The sequence below is a fragment of the Gadus morhua genome, chromosome 21 (assembly GCF_902167405.1).
Source record: "Gadus morhua chromosome 21, gadMor3.0, whole genome shotgun sequence".
NCBI lineage: Eukaryota > Metazoa > Chordata > Actinopteri > Gadiformes > Gadidae > Gadus > Gadus morhua.
The window spans coordinates 21,801,417-21,817,456 of NC_044068.1; the positions used below are offsets into that span (position 1 = coordinate 21,801,417).

General features: G+C 47.3%; 1 protein-coding gene across 1 annotated transcript in view; it reads left to right on the forward strand.

Annotated features, from left to right (window-relative positions):
* The window catches only part of ift172 (intraflagellar transport 172), a 98,284-nt gene extending 88,146 nt beyond the window's left edge, over nucleotides 1–10,138 (forward strand). Inside the window, exon 49 of the mRNA XM_030344742.1 lies at nucleotides 10,120–10,138. The gene's annotated coding sequence lies outside the window, so the exon portion shown is untranslated. The remainder of the gene's footprint in view (nucleotides 1–10,119) is intronic.
* Nucleotides 10,139–16,040: the final 5,902 nt, after the last annotated feature.

Consider the following 16,040-nt stretch of genomic DNA (forward strand, 5'->3'; position numbering starts at 1 on the left):
TTAAATCACTTGTGAATGATTCAATGCTCTCACCTTGTTTCTGACTTCTGGTATGACATTTGTGCCTTTCCATAGTCCTGTTGTTTTGAGGATTGCAGATTTCCCGAATCTTTCCACTCAAACATTCGGAGTCCTCTCGAGACTCAGCTGGGTTGATGATCCCTCCATCATCTCCTGGCGCGCACACTTCAGCAGAGTAGACAAAAGACCGCTCTCGTTCGATGGCGTCTGGGCCAGCAATGTTGAGAAGGATATAAGCTTGAGTCTTTGCTGACTTTTCTGAGTGTGCGGCAGCAATAAAAATGTCGTACTCCCGCTCAAAAATACGCCAATTCTCGGCGATATTTTCATAAAAAACGAGAGGTCCGGTCTGCGAAATCCATCCGCCATCACGTCGGGGAAAGGAAAACAGCGTTCTTAAATGGTGATAGCTACGCTAGCACGGTTAAATCCAACAGGTTGTTCAACGACGACCGGCAAAAAAAAAGGAAAAAGAAAACACTGGCGAGGAGTCCGTACTCGCTTCTGACACCATATAGAACGTTCCTACTGGTTGGTATGAGTGAAGGATCACACCGAGATCAAACGACTGCATTTAATCCAAGCCTTCAATCAACTGCGATACAAACCGGAAGCAAAGGGGAACTAACCTTCTGATTGAATGAGGCCACACAGTACGGTGGCTCCGGTGGCTCATAATGAACAAACTATAATCATTTAAGCAAATGAACAAAAAAATAAATAAAAATAATAAAGTTTTTAAGGCATACCAATTCCATATTACAATACCGACCAACCTTGCAAAGGTTGGTACATTTGCGTGTTGTCAGCATTAAAATGAAACAGGATATTCTGGTTGTGGATCATCTGCCCAGTGATAGCATGTACAATGAGAAGCAGATGGGTCAGAGGATGGAGCCTTGTTGGACGCCTGACGGTATGCTGGCGTAAGTGGACGATGAGCTACTTTTGGACACAACTCCTATTTCTGATGTAAGAGTGGAATCGATCCAGGGCTGAAACAGATTTGCCACACCCAGTCTCTCAAACGGCCAATCAAGAGGTAGTGATCGACCGTGTCAAATCTAGCAGCATTCGAATTGAGCAGTTTCCATCATCTGCAGCCTGGAGAAGATCAAGGTTACTTTTAATAAGGTGTTCTCGGTACTGTGGTGCTTAGGCAAAAACATATTGAGATTTCTCCAGGGTGGCATTTTGATTTAAAAAGCATTTGATAAAGTTTTGAGGGCGTTAAAATAGTTTGGGGTACAGGGATCCAGCCGTGGCTTCTTTATAAGTGGCTGAACGATGGCAGCTAAGGGTCGAACTCAAGCCGTTTGTTCGTTTTTTGGACTGATCGGATTTGAGGCTTATCTGGTTGCCAAACTTTCTGCCCAGCGTAAATTCCTGTTATTCCCTGTTTTGTAATTATATCCGTTTACCTTCATTCACGTATCCTGGGTTTTGAGCTGGGACTGTAAAAAGTACACTTATAAAGCCCACATATATGAACATGTGAACATATATGATCTCCTCTAAACACCCTTACATAAAGTAAACCACTCCAGAAGGAGGAGCCGAGGCTTGTGGACCGGAACGACCACTGGACTGGTGACGGGGGCCTTGAGGTTTGGCTGTGGGTCTGGAGAGATGGCTGACTGACGGTCGGCGGACATGGCCGACGGATGGTCTGGCTGTGGGTCAGCGGCGGCTGTCCACTGGGGTTCAAGGTGTTCTAGCTGGCCATCGGCCAACAGGGTTTGCGGGATTTCAGGCAGAACATCAGTATGAACAAAAGGAGAGTCTCTAAAGAGCAGGGGGAAAACTCATGCTGGAGTATATATACATATCATACAATAACAATGGAGGTGACTTTGCCTTCAATGCCTCATTCCTCAATGAGCAACGTCTTTGCAGATGAGATGTTATCAGCCAACCCGGTCTCACGAAAATACGTGACACCGGGGGATCAATAGACGTTATTTAATCTATTGAAACGTGATCAGGGACACGTATTTTAAAAAAAATCGTGTCAAAAAGCACAAATTTCAAACACATGTATTTCAATTGGAAGTATTTGTCGTGTCACAAAGCACGACTTCCAAACTAAGGTTCTGTCCGGGAGCGTTCTCCCTAATGTCCCTTAAGGAGCTCCGTACAGAACATTTATTGTTAAAAATTGTCTGTGATAACTAACAATAAGACAGCTTTTGGCCACCCGTTTCTACTTAAACTTGTCTGTGATAACTAACAATATGACAGCTTTAGGCCACCCGTTTCTACTTTCACCTTTGATTCTGAGAAATTGTGACAATTCACGGATACATTAAATGCAGGTGCGCTGCTCTGTAGGCAAACCGCGAGGGGAAAAAGGGTGGCTGCTTCATCTGTTCTTTTTAGAATTGTATGTCTTGATGTTTTTTGGTCTAGCCATAGATCTTTTGTATTGTTCTTGGATGTGAATGGAAGTCCGCGTCGATGCCTCGCAAGTCCAGTGTCACGAGCGGATGTTGCCATGACGTCTAGAAATCATACCATATTTAATGGGTTATCATTAATATTGATGTGTAGGGGTTGATTATAACTCGTGAATAATATTGTTTATACCACAGTCTGGGGGAATACTCGTATTCTGATTGGCTGCAGGGTGTGTATTAACTCCTGATATAGGCCTACAGACACCTGCTAAGTAGGTGTGTTTAGATTCTCTGCCCGAGCCCGAGCCCGACCCGACCCGACCCGCGGGCCGGGTTGGGCCGAAATTTCCCACCACTATCCTCGGGCCGGGCCTTTGATCAAGCGTTTTTATTAGGGGTCCAAGCCAACAGGTTGGATCCCTATTGTTTTTGTAAGGATTCTTTTTCTTTTTATACTTACCTCCCTAAAAGTGTGCCCACAGCCCAAACCGTAAATGGTGCCGACACGCCAATTGCATGACTAGATCCAGGTCTCTTCGGACTATGCAGACGACAAAATCCAGACACGCCGGTCACTAGGTGGCGCTATACCAAGGAATACGCGTTTGGGGCTATAACTCCCACACCGAACCTCCCACAGTCAGAAACTTGTACCCACATATTCACTGGAGTCTGTTGCATCTTTTGGCCTAGGCCACGCCCATTTGCGTCCATAATTTTTTTTCGCAAAATCGCGAAAACCGCAAAACTGTTCTTTCGCTACTCCTCCCACATTTCTTGACCAATTGACACAAAACTTTGCACACGGCATCTTCAGACGCACACGCCAAGAAATGATAGACACTTTTTTGATCCGACCTTCGACGACGAAACGGTAGCGTTTTGAATGTTTGTTTATTAGCTAAATTAGACGTGAAAAATCAAAAATCCAAAGAAATCCAGAATTAGACATCGGATCGAGTCCAAATTGTACAGACATGTCGGTGCTAACCTTAATGACGTTCAATAAAAATTTCGGAATATTTCGCCATTAGGGGGCGCAATAAACGAGGAAATTGTATATCTTCTACAAGATTTCGCCGCGAAAACGCAACACTGACTTCTCGCTACTCCTACCACAGTCAAATCCTTTGTATCCACAGGTTCAGGGTAGCGTTTTGAACACATGCTTCGCGTTGTGCCGGCGAAATGCACATTTCTTGTCACGTTGTGCCGGCAAAATGCACACTTCTTGGACCCCTGCATAACTGCTTGCAGTTCTAGTTTTTATTTTATCATTGGTTTATTGGCCTAATCTGATGAGAAATCTATGCCATAAACAGACATATTATAGGTCTTAATTAAATGGGTCTTCTCAATGCCGTTGAACGCTCCGTTCACTTGCATGGGTATTAGTCCGGTGACTTGTCAACCCCAGCGTCTTCCGTTGCTTAGCGACGTCACCGTCTTTGCGGACAAATTATTTCTCTGCTAATCAACACTACGAATGCTGGTAACGAATAAATTGTAAAAAAGACACAGCATGTGAAGTTATTTTTTCGTTTTGGCAAGTAGCCGTGTAATAAGCGGGCTAATGAATAGAACGTCGCCGGTCATTATTGAAAATAGGACCCTTCAGGGCGAAGCAAGACACCTTCGCTGCGCGTCGGTGTACTGTTCGCCCTGGTGGGGCTTATTTTCCCGATAATGACCGGCATTCTATGCATTATCCCTTACATATATATTTAGCAGAGTAGACCTAGTAACAAATGTGTACAAAGTTACATATGTATAAAAAAAAAATGTCGGGTTGAAATCGGGCTCGGGCTCATAATTACAGTTAATGTGTCGGGGCGGGCCGGGCAGAACGTGCACGGGCTCGGGCTTGATTTTCTTTATTAATCGAATGGGAGCGAACGTCTCTGCCACCAGTCGGTGAGTGTTATTTGCTGACGGTCCCTGAAACAGGCAGCAGCCAGAACGTAAATGATGTAAATGACATCGATGGCGACAACATGTGTTTGTGATTTTTCGCGATACGGTGTCCTAAACCGTCCTCAACATACTAAGCCCGTAATGTATCGCACTTATTTTGATGAATCCGATTGGGTGGTAAACCGAATATCTGGCAAATATCACCGCTGCTGATCGCTTCCACTCTAATCAATGAGACCATTTCCACCGGGCGCGCCGCGGAACGTTTCAGCAGCGTCCCAGGTGCGGCGGGCCGCGCCGCGGCGCTATCTTTCCGTCCACTTCTATTTTTACCGCGAGCCGCTGCTAAACCGCGTCAATTTCGACAGAGCAGGTCGAGCCGGGCAGGAAGTGAAAAGTAAAAGCCATCGAGCATCCGGTCAATTTTCAAAATAAAACACAATACTCAGCTCATGTAACTTCACATTGTGGTGGTTGACATAATTCACCCACGGAACTATGGGTGGGGGGGGTGTTTAGCACGGACCGGTTTAGCGGACGGAACGACCGTCCAGTTTAGTCCGGTTTTGACTTTACGGATAAACGTCTTTTTGTATTGTGTTCATTAAAACTTTGTGCTGGATACTCCGCCTCCGACTCCCGTCTCTCGGCACTACACTGGTGACCCCGACGAAGGTCTCGCTGAAGCTTCAGAGACCAAAACGAACATGGCGAATAATGCTTTTATTAAGTTGCCGGAGTTCTGGGAGTTCTCACCGACGGCGTGGTTCGCGCAGACAGAGGCGCAGTTTGCCATCCGTGACGTCACGGACGACACCACACGCTACTACCACGTCGTGTCGGCGCTGGGGAGATCCACTGCGACCCGGGCGGCGAATTTCATAGCGAATCCCCCGGACCACGGCAAGTACAGGGACCTCAAAGCCTTCCTATTGAAGACTTTTGGGCTGTCACAGTCAGAGCGGGCCCAACGCTTGTTGGCTATTCGGGGCCTCGGGGACAGCAAACCCTCTGAACATATGGAGATGATGCTCAACCTACTGGGTGCTGAAGAACCTAACTTCCTCTTCATGGAGCTGTTCCTCCAACACATGCCACCACAGGTCCGGACGGCGCTCGCGGGCACGAGGATTACTGAGCCACGCGCGTTGGCGGAGGAAGCCAATATAAGCGAATTTCATAGCGAATCCCCCGGACCACGGCAAGTACAGGGACCTCAAAGCCTTCCTATTGAAGACTTTTGGGCTGTCACAGTCAGAGCGGGCCCCACAACTTGTTGGCTATTCGGGGCCTTGGGGACAGCAAACCCTCTGAACATATGGAGATGATGCTCAACCTACTGGGTGCTGAAGAACCTAACTTCCTCTTCATGGAGCTGTTCCTCCAACACATGCCACCACAGGTCCGGACGGCGCTCGCGGGCACGAGGATTACTGAGCCACGCGCGTTGGCGGAGGAAGCCAACCTTTTTTTCCTGGCTGCTCAGTGTTTCGCACCCGAAGTGCTAGCCCCAACACGCAGTGCCTACCCACCGGACTGGGACAGGCTGACCAACAGAGCCCCAGTAGCCGCCGATGGCATTGCCAGCAATGGTATGTGCTATTTCCACGCACGTTTCGGCGCTAAGGCAAAGAGGTGCCGGTCCCCGTGCAACTTCAAGCCGACGGGAAACGCCAAGGCTTGCGCTCTTTAGTAGCCGTGAGTGCAGGCACGTCAACCCGGCTATTGTTCATCAGGGACGCCCTCTCCGGCCGCGAGTTTCTTTGCGACACCGGGGCTCAGAGGAGCGTCCTGCCGGCTACGGTGGAGGACACCGCCCCTGGCGTCCACGGTCCACAGTTGAGGTCCGCTAATGACACACCCATCCGCACGTATGGTACAAAGGCCGCGGACCTGTGCTTTGGAGGCCAGCGATTCAGGTGGGATTTTGTCACGGCCGACATCTCCTTTCCCCTCCTCGGCGCGGATTTCCTTTGTACGCACAATCTGCTTGTAGACGTGAAAAACAACCGCCTGGTGGACACACGGACGTTCTCATCGTTTGAATGTGCCCGCGGTCGGGCGGCTTACGGCGGGCTCTCCAGCTCCCTCTCAGAGGGGGACGAATATCAACGCCTGCTCAGGGAGTTCCCCGGTATAACCCGACCTACCTTTTCCGCGGTCACGGCGAAACATGGTGTTGAGCATCATATAGACACCAAGGGCCCACCCGTCTATGCTAGGGCCCGACGACTCAACCCCGACAGGCTGAAAGTCGCTAAGTCGGAGTTCGCCAACATGGAGCGCCTGGGCATCATCCGCCGCTCGGACAGCCCCTGGGCCTCACCACTCCACATCGTTCCCAAGCCAGACGGCGGGTGGCGACCTTGTGGGGATTACCGCCGCCTGAACGACGCTACCACGCCCGACCGCTACCCAATCCCGCACATCCAGGACTTCTCAGCACACCTGGCGGGCAAGCGGGTCTTCTCGAAGGAGGACCTGGTGCGCGGTTACCACCAGGTGCCGGTGCATCCCTCGGACATCGCCAAGACAGCGGTGGTGACGCCGTTCGGGTTGTTCGAGTTCCTGCGTATGCCGTTCGGGCTCAGGAACACGGCTCAGACCTTTCAGCGGTTAATGGACTCGGCGCTCAGGGAGATGCCCTTACTTTTCGTGTATTTGGACGACATCCTGGTCGCCAGCTCCTCCGAAAAGGAGCACCAGGGTCACCTACACGACCTCTTCATGAGGCTCGACCAGCACGGGCTGATCGTCAACGCGGCGAAGTGCCTGTTCGGGTTGTCCTCCATCCACTTCCTGGGGCATCTCGTCAACAAAGAGGGGGCCGCCCCTCTTCCGTCGAAGGTGGAGGCAATTTCTGCTTACCCCCGCCCACACACGGCTCGGGCGCTCCGGGAATTCCTGGGGATGGTGACGTTTTACAACCAGTTCATCCGCCAGGCGGCTCACGTCATGCGCCCACTGTACGGGGCTCTCAAGGACAAGTCCCCTAACCAGGCTGTCGACTGGACGGCGGAGAGGGAGAAGGCGTTCGAGGCCATGAAGGCCGCCTTGGGCGAAGCCGCCATGTTGGCCCATCCGTCGCATGATGCCCCCATCGCCATCACCACCGACCCGTCTAACTACGCCGTCGGCGCGGTGCACAAGCAATGGGTCGATGGTGCCTGGCAGCCGCTCGCCTTTTTCAGTCGCCAGTTGACCCCCTGGGAGCGCAAATACAGCGCTTTCGACAGGGAACTACTTGGACTCTGGCTGGCGATCCGCCATTTCCGATTCCTCCTGGAAGGGCGGGAGTTTGCGGCTTTCGTGGATCACAAGCCTCTGACGTCGGCCCGCCAGCAGCGTCAGCTGGCGTACATCTCTGAGTACACCACGGACATCCGACACATTGCTGGCAAGTCTAACGTGGTCGCAGACTGCCTCTCGAGAACGGTCATCGGGCCGTCCAACTGGGCCTTGATTATGTCCGCATGAGCGTGGACCAGGCCTCCGACCATGGGGTCCAGGCCCTGAGGGATTCGGACACGGGATTGCGCCTGGAGGAGGTCGCGGTTGACGGCTCGGACGTGAGGCTATGGTGCGACGTCTCCACAGGCCAGCCTCGACCGCTGGTCCCGTTGTCCTGGCGCCGGCCCGTTTTTGAGGCGTTGCATGGCCTTTCCCACCCCGGCAGGAAGCCGTCTGTGAAATTGGTTTCCCAGAGGTTTGTATGGCAGGTACTGAGAAAGGACGTTAGTGCTTGGGTCAGCTCTTGCGTTGACTGTCAACGGTCCAAAGTGCACCGCCATATTAAGGCCCCCCTTGGAGAGTTTACTGTTCCCGAGAGGAGGTTCGACCACGTCAACGTCGACCTGGTGGGACCGCTTCCCTCCTCTCACGGGTTCACCTACCTCTTCACCATGGTCGACAGGACGACCCTCTGGCCTGAAGCTGTTCCCCTCTCCTCGACGTGGCACGCGCGTTCATCGGCACTTGGGTCGCGCGCTTTGGAACTCCTTCAGATCTCTCCTCGGACCGGGGCTCGCAGTTCACCTCGGAACTCTGGAACGCGGTGGCTGAGGGGTTGGGGGTCAAGCTGCACCGCACTACCGCCTATCATCCCCAGGCGAACGTTTCCACCGTTCCATGAAGGCAGCCCTACGGGCCAGCTTGAAGGACGGCGACTGGGTGGATAGGCTGCCATGGGTGATGCTCGGCCTCAGGTGCGCACCTAAGGAGGACCTGCGGTCCTCTTCGGCGGAGCTGGTCAACGGGCAGGCCCTACTTGTGCCAGGCGATCTTATTCCTGACGCCTCGGTCCCCTGGTCGGCGGCCGAACAACGTTCCTCCCTGCTGGAAACCACTAAGGTTTTCGCGCCTGTTCCCACGTCGCAACACGGCACTCCCACTTTCCGCATGCCCCCCGATCTGCGCAGGGTGGACTATGTTTTCATTCGCCACGACGCCCACCGTGGTCCCCTACGCCCTCCTTACAATGGCCCCTTCAGGGTTTACTTTTGAGCCATGGAGACAAGTGCCTGGTGGTGGACGTCGGGGGTAGGCCTGAGACCGTTTCCTGGGATAGGGTTAAGCCGGCTAACGTGGACATTTCCAGACTGGTGGAGGTGGCGCAACCCCCCACGCCGGGGACGTCCGCCTGCGCCGCGCCCTGCGCTGGCCGTTGAGACTCCAGCGACCTTGTTGACCCCTGGGACCTCCGGGGTGGCGGACGGCGCCGACGTGCCTGCTGCTTCCTCTTCCTCGGCCCCTGTCATCTGCTCGAGACGGGGTCGGGTCGTCGCCCCTTTCCGTCATGAGGACTTTGACTATGGGTGAATTCTGGGGGGGCTTGTGTGGTGGTTGACATAATTCATCCACGGAACTATGGGTGGGGGGGGTGTTTAGCACGGACCGGTTTAGCGGATGGAACGACCGTCCAGTTTAGTCCGGTTTTGACTTTACGAATGAACGTCTTTTTGTATTGTGTTCATTAAAACCTTGTACTGGATACTCCGCCTCCGACTCCCGTCTCTTGGCACTACAACATCAACATTATTACGTCATGACCGGTGGCACCAGGTCAGCAGTCAATCAATCAAAGGGTCTCAGAGGGTCGGCAACATGTACGACGAAAGACTCATTGTCGAAGTTCAGCAACATGAAGTCATTTATGTACCAAATCATCCTTTTTATAAGGAAAATGTCAGAAAGGACAAAGCGTGGCATTTAATTTCAATAGTTTTGGGAGTGGAAGGTGAGTACATTAGGTTTAGGATTATCGCGTGATCTCGTGATCTCGCGTGAATACGGCTGGCTCGCAAGGCAGCGCTACGCTGCCGTTACGCGCCCGGTAGGAATGGACGCAGGGCAGAGGACGCAGCCGTTCCGCGGCGCAGCCGTTCCGCGGCGCATACGCGTCCGGTGGGTTCCCGGTGTAACAGAGCCTGTCTCTTCCCGTCCTATTAACTGTACTTATGGGAGAGAGCCCGATTAAATCCGGATATTTTAATACATTGGGTGTTATAGGTTTTAAACAACATGTCCGAGTTGTTTGAATGACAGAAGCTCCGCTAGCTCGATGCTAAAGTGCTAACCGGAGCTAACGGCCTGTCTCCTCCCGTCCTATTAACTGTATTTATGGCAATGCCTTTTTCTCTTTTCAATATGACCAAACACAATGGCCAGTGGACCAGCATCCTTTCTTAACTGATAAACAAAATAATCTTTGAGTTCTACATGTTCTAGAAATGTTCATTAATTGACAGTCCTAATGTTTATTTTCTTGTCTTCTGATTCTTTATTACAGTATGGAAGGGGAGAATTGGAGGTACCTGGTCAGGTCTTGGTCAGCCTTCAAATCCCAGATGTGGAGACTGCAGGGATACCTCACAGAGAAGACACTAAAGAGTCATCTCTCATTCATCGAGTGGACTCATTGGTTTGCGAATGACCACAAAGATGCTCCCATAGGCAGATTGCTGCATGGTATTCAACACTTATTCAAATTGTAGAGGTTGAAGCAGTCTTCCTTGTGGTCACTTGCCATAACACTGTCATGTGATTTATCAAAACACCATCAGTAACATTTTAATTGAGTTGATGTGGACGGCTCTTTTTTTTTGTCTGATTTTTTTTCAGTGTTCAGTGCCTGTTTGTGAGATATGCATTGTTTGAAAGATAAGCCTTTGATTTTGTTTAATTTTAATATGCCTTTCATCATCAGTGGTTTGGGGTTTTATAACAACAATTAAAGTGCTTAACTACTGGTGAACGATGTTGCAGAACATATATGGTCTGTGTTCATTGCATGGAAAAGGGAATAACCCGTTACAACTTATATGGTAAGAACCTGGTAATACCATGGAAACAAACAAGGCTTCCTTTTACAGTACAGTTTCAGCTTAATTACTGGGTAAATCGTCGTGTTTTACATGGGAACGTCGCAGAACGTACATGGGACAAGTTTGTGTTGACTGCATGGAAAAGGGAATAATGTATTACAAATTATATGGTAAGAACCTGGTAATACCATGGAAACAAACAAGGCTTCCTTTTACAGTACTGTTTCAGCTTAATTACTTGGTAAATTGTCGTGTTCTACTTGGTAACGTCGCAGAACGTACATGGTACAAGTTTGTGTTGACTGCATGGAAAAGGGAATAATGTATCGCAAATTATATGGCAAGAACCTGGTAATACCATGGAAATAAACAAGGCTTCCTTTTACAGTACAGTTTCAGCTTACTTACTGGGTAAATTGGTGTGTTTTACTTGGTAACGTTGCAGAACGTACATGGTACAAGTTTGTGTTGACTGCATGGACAATGGAATTTAGCTTATAAATGATATGGTAAGAACCTGGTAATACCATGGTAACAAACAGCTTTGTACCCAGTATTTAAGAAGATTTACCATGACACTAGAGGAAAACTGTTCCTGCAGAGGTTGGTACCAGGTAAGTAATTCCTTAGTGGTAAATCGAATAAACCCTTTCTAAATGGGTGTAGCCATGAATAATAACTAAGAAAAAGTATTTTATTGGAAAGTACTATGCTAATTTCTAGATAGTACATCATTAAATTTGGGCTGTTACCAACATAAACCTTAGATAATAGGTGTTTCTATGAATTGGTTGCCTAATTTCCTAGGAAGTACACAATATCAGAGTTATTACCAACCTAAAACAGTTTCAATTACACGCTACTTAGTTGAGTTGATGGGTAGTACTTTTTTTTTTTTTTCTTTTGCTTAGTACTTCAGCTGTAATTCCTCTGTATTTACCTTCTTATTACCAGTGGTAATACACTATAATTTACCGGATAATTCCTCTGTATTTACCTTCTTATTACCAGTGGTAATTACCCAGTAATACACTATGATTTACCATGTATTTACCGGGTAACTACCTCTGTATTTACCTTCTCATTACCAGTGGTAATTACCCAGTAATACACTATGATTGACCATGTATGTACCGGGTAAATACCTAGTAATTAGGGGACTGTAAAAGGAAGGGTTACCAATTTATGAAGGGCGATGATAAAACATAATCGTTCTTCTCACTCTACAATTCTTCGGTCTGACTTCAGTTCACCACCACACCATCTGTGTCGCAAATTCCCCTTTTCCTCCAAACCATGCGTATGCATGGGTCAGAGTTTGCTTAGGGCTGCGCACATTTTCCCGTCAAGTTGGTTTTTTATAGATCACAACCTTGGCGTGGAAAGTCACGTATGCCAATTTCAGCCCCGTTTTGTGCGTACGCAACGGTTATAAATAAGACCCCAGATCTTTAATACATTGCACTTTCTAAAAGGCTTGTTTGACTTTGCCATTACTTTCTATCTATTTTGTTATTTTTTTCTTCTTTTACCTTATCTATTATTTTTCTTTTATTATATGACAATGTTTATATGTGAAGCCCTTTGAGTCTGACTCGTGTATGAAAAGTGCTATATAAATAAAGTAGCCTTTCCTTGCCTTGCCTAAATGGCAACACTAATCATAGGCCTATAGATAGATAGATAGATAGATAGATAGATAGATAGATAGATAGATAGATAGATAGATAGATAGATAGATAGATACTTTTTACTTTAGGCCTACTGATGGTCACAGTTCTATAGCTCTACTTTTCCTAAATTAGCCTAAATATTTAACAGCCAGCACATCTTATCAGGAGCGATCAGAATAAAGTGTTCCCACATGTCAGAACGACCTCTCTTCCTATATGCTTCCATAATGATGATAAATCAATGCAAACGTAATGCCTGTCACAGTATGAGATAGGCTACTATACGAACCAAACGGAATGTTGTGCATTAAAGTGTTAATGCTTTGAAGGCGCTACAATTCAGACTGGAAACGAGGCGGGGCCAGTTGCAGTTGCAGCACCTGACTGTTCCATCTGACTCCCCTTTCCTTTGTAAGGAATGGGAAGTCTGTGACAATACAGTTAATGGGAGGCGTTTCTTAATGCAAATATGTTTAATGGGAACACTGTAAAACCTGACAAGTTAGTTCAACTTAAACTATTTGAGGAAACCGATTGCCTTGAACTATTTAAGTTTACTAACTCAAATAAATTAAGTACCAGCAATTATTTTATGTAAGTAAAGATAACTCTTATATCTAGAGTTATTGTGACATGTGTATTATGAGTTAGCATTACTAATTCCATTTACTGAAGTGAAATGTAAAGAATGAGCTTTTTACACTTAAATGCAGCAATTCATTCAACGTATATAACATGTGTTCATTAAATGTATGTGAATTAAGTAATACTAACTTAAGTGCCTCTTGTATTGCTAAATCTTCTTACTTAAGTATAATAAACTTTGACTTCCAACTGAAATAACTTATTACATTCTAGTTGTGACAACTTAAAATTACATTTCGTCTACTCAATTCAATTGAGGAAACCGATTGCCTTAAACCAATCAAGTTAAATGAACACAATGAATTCACCAATCTCTGATCCAACTTAAATTACTGTGGCGAGCAGCGCGGGAAGGACGAGACGGGAGCCCAGGTTTAAATGGCGGCGCAACTCTCGTGCCTCAGTACACCGCACGACCACGAGAGCTGCCTTTAGTCAAACAAACACACACACGGCACAGCTGACGAACACACACACAACACTCTCACTAATGGTCCCGATTACACTGCACATCACAATTAACACACAAACAATAAAGAACCCAAACCCGTTAACCCCACTTAACCTAATAACACAACAAGTTATACAAAGACAATAAAACCCCTTTTCCCCAAACATTATGAATACCCAGACTCCCCGGGGGTAGGAGTCGCCACATTATTTATTAAGCTGAATGCTGAACATTCATAACATTTCCATGTTCATTTCAAGTAGTCATTTAAAGGCCCACTATGCAACTTCGGGCATTTCTTGGCTGTTTTCTTGATTTTGGCACGCACATTTCTCTACACAGCGCCCCCTACAGCTTCGTAGTAGATATTTCACAACACTGTCGTAACAACTCGTTGACGACCCTTCCCCATGCACTTCTACGCGAGCCATGTGCATTTGTTTTCAAAGAAGCCGGCGAATGCGTGGAGCCATGTCCGAAGTAGATGTTCATAAAGTGTAGGCAAGGTTATACATTTTTAAAAAGGTGTATTTGTATTGCAATAAACATAAATCCATCCTTTTTTATAGTTGACGGGGAGAATGTATATCCTAGATTATAATTGTTATATCTTAGGTTGAACAGAACAATCAGTGTAAGAGGTTTGGCCAACATAATCTAAATAAACAAGAACCTGGATTCGGGGATTCAGTCTGTATCTGGGGGACGAGACGGACGAACAGCAAAACACCCATGGAAACAAAGGTGTTTATATGGTTGCAACCAAGCAAGCTAGAAACATACAGGGCTCAACAAAACGGTCGAGAAAACAATTTTTACAGGGCTCACAACAAAATGGTTGAGCAAACACATTTGTACAGAGACTATCAACATCAAGAATACCACGAAGACAAAGATCACCCAAAGGTACTTTCAATTTCAAAAGCAACACGGCCGAGTCGGCGTCTGATTTGCAGTCTTCTTTTTCTTTCAGTTCACGCTATTCCTGAAAAGCTTGCTCAACGTTTACTCGTGTCTGGCCTCTCTGTCGGTCAGTCTCCCTTTTCTCTTCTTCTGTTCCTCCGACATTGGGTTTCTCTGTCTCTTTTTAGTCGGCTGATCTATGATGAATATAACAATCCCTTAGTTACTTGTGTTTATATCGAGCCGGTTCCGCGTTTGGGGGTCTGTGCCGTAAAGCACCAACGCCCGGAGTTCAGAACTTTCAACGCTCCAACGCGTGACGCTTAGCCATGATAGCCAATCAGCGTGGAGCTTGACCCGACATCACCGACAGAGAGTAGTGACCCTTGCACAGAAGCATACGGCCGACATCTTTCTTTATTCTGGGGGTGGAAATAGTAACATAGTTACGCCATTAAATGCGTTTATGGAAACATTTTTAGCGAGAAATGTGCATTTTACTTTCATTATGTTCGCTCGGTGAATGTGAAGGATGTTTGGTTTGATAGTTATGACGGAGAGGGAACGCTCCGTTCACTTGCATGGACAGAGTCTCTGGATGCTAAGCAACCTCAACGTCTTGGCGGACTATTTCTCTCCTGATCAACACTACGAATGCTGGAAACACACCAGACACACCATGTGAAGTTATTCAACCCGATTATTGTTATTTATATCAGAGATTATTTAATCTAACCCGATCTAAGCTCTATCACCCAAACACGGCGGCGTTTGTGTTTCCTACCTCGGACTCCAGCGCAGCCACGGCCGACAACTATCTTTATTCAGGGTGGAAATAGTAACATAGTTACGCCATTAAATGCGTTTATGGAAACATTTTTAGCGAGAAATGTGCATTTTACTTTCATAATACTCGCTCGGTGAATGTGAAGGATGTTTGGTTTGATAGTTATGACGAAGAGGGAACGCTCCGTTCACTTGCATGGACATGGACTCATCTAGCTGCGTTGACGCGTTGGAAGCGTTGAACCGAGTAACCACCACACAATGATCAAGCGTCAGGTTACTCGCGTTATCGAACGCGAGTAACGCGTTTGGTGTGGCCGTACCATTAGTCGATTGATCCATGATGAATGCAACAATTGCCTCGCAACTGGCTGTTTATATCTAGCCGGTGCCATGTTTGGGTGTGTGTCTGTGCCGTAAAGCATTTTCGAAACTACAATCTGACTACATTTTCGAGGATACTTCCGTTGCGTCACATCCGGATTGTGTCGGTCCGAACAGAGCAAGTTGCATATGCGCTTTTTCACTGGAGAGGCGACATGGGTAAATGACACACCCACCAATCGACCCAGAAATGGATGCAGAACCATCAGCATAACTCTCAACCTGCATACTTAATGTAATTTTGGCTAAAAAAGTTGCATAGTGGGCCTTTAAACAGCTTTACTAATTATTATTATTTTTAAACATGCCATCTCTTTATGGCAATATAACACAAGAAACACACTAAACTAAACACATAGTCCCTTGAAAGGAAGAATGTTAGGCAAAACAGCTTTATACTCAAGGCCGTCCCGTCCATCGAAACATGTTAACACGGCTCAACAACAGTACAGCCAGCGGGACTCGAGCAGACAATAAAACTTCCTGCACGCTTGCTAAGTATCACTAATTAGAAAAAAATCACAAAGCTTCAGTCCCTCTGAAC